At 40.2% G+C, this 6,000-nt stretch overlaps 1 protein-coding gene across 2 annotated transcripts in view; it reads right to left on the minus strand.

Moving 5' to 3' along the window:
* Window positions 1–5,688, minus strand: part of LOC138784739 (uncharacterized) — a 57,240-nt gene extending 51,552 nt beyond the window's left edge. For both annotated transcript variants that reach the window (XM_069960409.1, XM_069960410.1), the window contains exon 1: window positions 5,625–5,688. The gene's annotated coding sequence lies outside the window, so the exon portion shown is untranslated. The remainder of the gene's footprint in view (window positions 1–5,624) is intronic.
* Between the last annotated feature and the right edge of the window lie 312 nt (window positions 5,689–6,000).

Below are 6,000 nucleotides of genomic sequence, written 5' to 3' on the forward strand. Positions count from 1 at the left end.
TGACTGGCGTGAGGCAAATGTAGTGCCAATCTTCAAAAAGGGCTCTAGGTCTTCCCTAGGTAACTATAGACCGGTAAGCTTAACATCCATTGTGGGGAAACTATTTGAAGGACTTATAAGGGTCTCCTTGGTCAAATTTGATGTCATGTGTCTATTTCAACCGTACTAACTATGTAACTATAAATTTTTTAGGTAGTTAAACATAAGAAACTATATAAATTCTATATTACCATAATCATTCTGATTTGAAAGATAAATATAATGCCAGTTTGCCTTCAAGTAGAAACCCCTTAAAATATTCCAGGCTCATTTTTTTGTTCAATTTCACCCCACAAATAATTTTTTGAGTTTTGGATCATATTCTATTGTCAAATATGACTCTATTGATATAAAATGTAAATGTAATAGATATTAACTGGCAAGTAAAAGAAAAAAAAAATTGTAATTGTAATATAAGCGTATATGCTTATTTCTTTGTAGAAATACTGTATCAAGCTTACGGCCACCAGGGCGGTCTTTTTTTTTATAAGCGTGCTCAACTTCAGTTACTACTGTGTTTCTCTTAAAATTGAAGGACTGTCTTATTTTCAGGGAAACAGTACAAAGTACCTATACATAGCCATATGTCTTAGATGTATTTATTTCCTATTGTTTATGTAGTGCCAGCATGTTGGGAATACTGCACAGGACCATTCACATCAGCCTTGTACCCAATGGGAACTAAATTCCCCATCTACCTTTATTATATTTGTGGGTGCAGGAGAAAACTGAACAATTGAAAGAAGCCCATGCAGACTCTGGGCAATATACAAAACCATGTGGTCCCTGATCGAATGGAACCTGAGACCCCAGTGCTTCCCCTAATTAGAATATCTCTAAGAAGTCATACATCTGTAACAGAAGAATGAGAATACAAGGCTAAATGGCACTGCTTTAACTTGCAAGGTGTCAAATATTTATTGAAGCCTTCCCTTTGTGTAGGGGCCTATACATTTGCCTTTTTGAATGTTTCAAATGTGTTTTTATATTGATTAAACCTAATTTTCAAGGTAAGCGACCCTTATATTGAACTTTGACTCAGTGAAAGATGGTGTTGTATTATCTTTTTTATTATTTTTCAGGTGGAAGTCTTAAGATCGCTTAGGCCTCTCACACTTTATTGTTAAAAGTGGAAGCTACTCTTCACACATTCCTCTGCATTGTGCATCAGTCAGTGTGACATCTATCATAATCATTTTCTTAATTAATCAGGCATCTGATATGCAGTCAACATGAAGGGAACCCAGTACTCAACAACACAGAGACAACAGAGGGCTGCTACATGTACCCAGCAAATTTTACAAAGTGTAGCAGACAATTGTTTTGGTACTGTGCAGATTAGTTCTTCATTGCATACTAACAACGTGCTAATTGCTTCTTTTGACCAACGGCCCATTTTAGGAGGCTTATGCACAAATGTGCTTTATACTCTAGATTACAAAACTAACGCTGCATTATTTTACACTGCAGCTTGCAAATTCTTGTAGGGCAGTATGTATTAGCATTAATTAGAAATGCAAAAGCAAAATAAAGACTAAACTGGAATGCAAGTGACATATAGGGAACAGACTGTGTTAATTATCTAAATTACAGATATTTCATTGAGTATACAAATAGTCTAAAATGGAAATTGATGCATGAGATGTATTTTTAAATGTACAGGCTAGGAAATAGGGTAAAATCTGATAGTCTATAGTCTTCTTTTTAACTCTGTGAAATAGGTTGGCGCTATAAACGTAATTTTCTAGAACCCCTTAAGGTAGATATATAACATACCAAAAGCAAGGAAAAAAATGGAAAAGCAACACACTACTATTTTAAGCTGTATTATCAGCATATGGGTACTGCCTGGTGCCCCAGTGCGGTACAAAATAAAATCTTGTGATGCTAAATATTCCACTGCATATAAGCCATTGAGGAACAATGGAGGCATCCACCGAGTGATGTACTACAAAGATAAAGGTTTTATAACAATGGCTGCTTTTTGTGAATGTTCTTTAAAAAAATTGTCCTGCTGTCTATTATAGAAGAAGAAAGGGGAGGGGAGACCATCAGGGTTCTTTTGAGACTTGTTAGGGGGTGTTATTATTTTAATATTCTCCCTTTAATTGCATGTGCTGGATGTCATGCTGTTCACATATGTCTTACATATAGGATGTACATTTTGTAATTCAATGCCTTTGTTAGGTAAGATCTAAAATGACTCCCTTCTCCCCCACCTTCCCCCCTAACACACATATCTTTTACATCACTCGCATTTGTTAAGACCATTTTCTGCAGTCTCTAGGCCCTATTCCATGGGCCGACGAGAGGAGCAAACAAGCACTGTCAGCGCTCATTTGCTCCTCGTTTCTTGCTCACTGCCGCTGCTATTCCACGCAGCAACAGCGAGCTGGTGAGTCGGGGGGGGGGTGGTGCGGGAAGCTGTGGGGGGGGGGCAGCCTGGGTGATTGCTAGATTGTCTGGTTATCCTCTTTAAGGAACAGGTACATAGGAAGTTAAAAACCCTCACTATTCCCATGGCCTATCTGGCAGATTCCATAAAAAGAGGAAGATAAAAGGAGGGTGCAATGTCCTGAATGTTTTAACCCATACTTTGAACTTAACATCCTGAGGCCAAGAAAGAGTAGGTAATAAAATCTATGATGAAGTATTCTTCTGCTTTCTCTATAGGTGACTGGGCTTTGTGCCTAGGATTGGGAATGGAGCACCCTATATGATTGACTGATTAAACAATTGAAAAAGCCTATACAAGAGAAATTTTAAACCCTTAGGGCCGATTGGGAATGGGAGAGCGCGCGCCTGTCCGCTCCCTCTCCTCATTCTTTGAGTGGAGAGCGACGGCAGAGGACGAGCGTGTGTTCTCCCATTCACTCAAAGCAGCACACTGAGCACGGCGGAATTGCGCCGTGTTTGCTTAGTGTGAACCGGCCCTTACTCCAGAAGATTTAGAAGAAGCCATGTAACATTCATAGGTCCTTTTAGATTTTTTGAAACATCAAAGGTTCCAACAGACTGTAAGCCTTTTCCACTGTAGTCGCTTGGAAGAAAAATGGGCATATAAATGTGTACTGATTAATGCACTTTAATTAGGCTGGGTTCACACTATGTATATTTCAGGCAGTATTTGGTCCTCATGTCAGGTCCTCATAGCAACCAAAACCAGGAGTGGATTGAAAACACAGAAAGGATCTGTTCACACAATGTTGAAATTGAGTGGATGGCCGCCATATAACAGTAAATAACGGCCATTATTTCAATACCACAGCCGTTGTTTTAAAATAACAGCAAATATTTGCCATTAAATGATGGCCATCCACTCAATTACAACATTATGTGAACAGAGCCTTTCTGTGTTTTCAATCCACTCCTGGTTTTGGTTGCTATACAGCCTCACAAATACAGCCTCAAATATACATAGTGTGAACCCAGTCTTAGGGTGCGTTCACACCTACAGGATCTGCAGCAGATCTGCAGCAGATTTGATGCTGTGTTCAGTTATTTAAATGAAATCTGCTGCAGAAAATCAGCTGCAGATCCTGTAGGTGTGAACGCACCATTAATTGGTAAATGGTCCCCAAAATACACTGATGGCCTACAGGTTAGCTGGCAGGGATGATTCTAGCCTTTCGCTGCCTGAGGAGAAATTGCCCCCACCCCCATTAATTGATTAGTAATCAAATATACCAGCAGTCACTACGTATATATATATATATATATATATATATATATATATATAGATATATATATATACTGAGCACTGGCTGCCCGAAGATGACATTATTGTCCCAAGATGGCGGACGGGGGTCGACACGAATAAGGTGAGTATAGAGCATTACACTTCCGGGTCTAGCATGGGTGGGTGGGAACACTGGAAAGGGGGCCATTCACTAACAAAACATACATTACAAAGTTGTATAACTTTGTAATGTGTGTTATTTAGTGAATGATTGTTTAGCGCCGCAAAACCCCTTTAAATGAACTTGGAAGATGACCCAAGGACATTTAGAAAAGTGATAAAATGATTACTGAAAATATATAGTACAAAGCACAATCTAGACCCACAAATAATTCATAAACTACTCAGTGCATGCGGTATGTTACAGATTAGCCAAAGGATTGCAGATTTCAGATGTATGACAAAAATGAGTGCAACAAAATCTACGAGGACAGAAAACTAAAGTACCATATTTTCCAGTTTTCCAGTTAAAATATAAAGTTTGGGATATACTCACTGTATAAGACTATCCCTCTTCCAACGCACACCAAATAAAATTTAATAAAAAACATCAGACAGCAGCGAGATCTGAGAGGCAGAGAAGGAGGTACAGTAATACCAGTAGGATACAAGGAAGGGGGGGGGGGGGGGGGGGGGGGGGGGGGGGGGGGGGGGGGAAGGGGTAGAAATAGTCAGTATTAAGGGCACCAATTACAACTCTATTATTTTCAGAGTCTCCTGGCGCATTGGTTCTGTACACATTCTGATGGAATACTTGGGTCCCCTGCTCTTAAGATGGCAGGGAGGCCCCATGGTTGGACTTCCCATGATCATATCCTGCAGGTAGGTGTAAAGTATTGTTTAACCTCTCCTAGTTTGAGGATTACGTATTAGCTCTCAGAAAAGAAAGCACGCATTTTGGCAGCACATTTGTGCCATTGCCTCCTTGATAACCCCATAATGATGATAATCCTTTATCATAACCCCTCCACACTAACAATTAATTCTTAACTTAAAACTCTAAACTCCAAAACTTTATGTCAGTAGCAAGCGCCGGCTGGCATGCTGGCTCCTGACAATAAGAGCTTGGGGCACACTGACAGCATTCCTAGACACTCATGCCGTGACTGGGCCTCACTGCCCCCCAGCTGGGCGTCCCAGCTGAAATTAATGTGGTGATGGCTGACTGGCAGGTGCAGCTGCCAGTCAGCCAGGGATTATGTAGGGAGGCTGGAGTCCCTGCCCCAATCAGTCCTAGGGCTGTGACTTCAGCTCCCTTAAAAGTTCTGCCCACCCCCCCTCCCCCCATAGCCTGCTGTAGAGCCTCATTTGTGTGCCCCTAAGCTAGCTGTCCTCATTTTGGTTTGATTTCCCTGTGTACTGATTCCTGGCTTTGACTCCCTGACTATTTTCCTATGTTCTGATCTTGTTCTGCGACAACTGTTAGTGACCAACTCTGCTCGTGGACCCTGCCTTATTGTGTTCGTATTGTCTTGTCTCTATCTTTATGTTGCACCTTATCCAGAGTAGAATCCAGTCTTCAGGTTGGAGCCGGCCTGTTAAGGAGCCAACAACTCCAAAAGGCAGGGACAGTTTGGCGGGTTCAAGTGACAGTTCTTCTCTCTGTCTTGTGTCTCTGAGTCCCATCCTGACACTTTATTGTGAAAAACAGGATTCAAGTTCTTATTTGAATGATGTTTTATTACCACTTATTGACTGCCCATATGTGTTTTTACAGCAGTCAATACCGATCTTTAGAATAGACCCACTATGAATGTGAGATCATAAGAGCTTGGCTACCAGTAACTAACTGCTCCTAGTAAAAATCCTGACTACGGTATGTAACATATCTGGTAGTGTCACTTACCTCATCAGCTGTTTGGTGAGTTCAATGGCTGCAATGCAATAAATGACTAAGAATGGGGTTCCATGACAGCCGAGAGCCTTCCTAAAATAATATAAGAGGGTTGCTGGTGAGATTCCCCTAGTTTAAGGTAAAAAAGTTTAATGCAATATTTACCCCATCCACCTGCCCCCCCCCAAAAAAAAAATTGTTCCTCTTATAAAGTTAATATTTTAAATAAAACAAAGGAAAAAAAAATTATATATATATATATATATATATATATTTGGTATTGCCGCATCAATAACTATAAAACTATAAAACATTTATCCCACAATGTAAACACCACAAAAAAAAAGTTCCCACCCATGTGTACCATGCTGGATTTATTGAGAGACGC

This window comes from Dendropsophus ebraccatus, chromosome 2 (genome assembly GCF_027789765.1).
Source record: "Dendropsophus ebraccatus isolate aDenEbr1 chromosome 2, aDenEbr1.pat, whole genome shotgun sequence".
Lineage (NCBI taxonomy): Eukaryota > Metazoa > Chordata > Amphibia > Anura > Hylidae > Dendropsophus > Dendropsophus ebraccatus.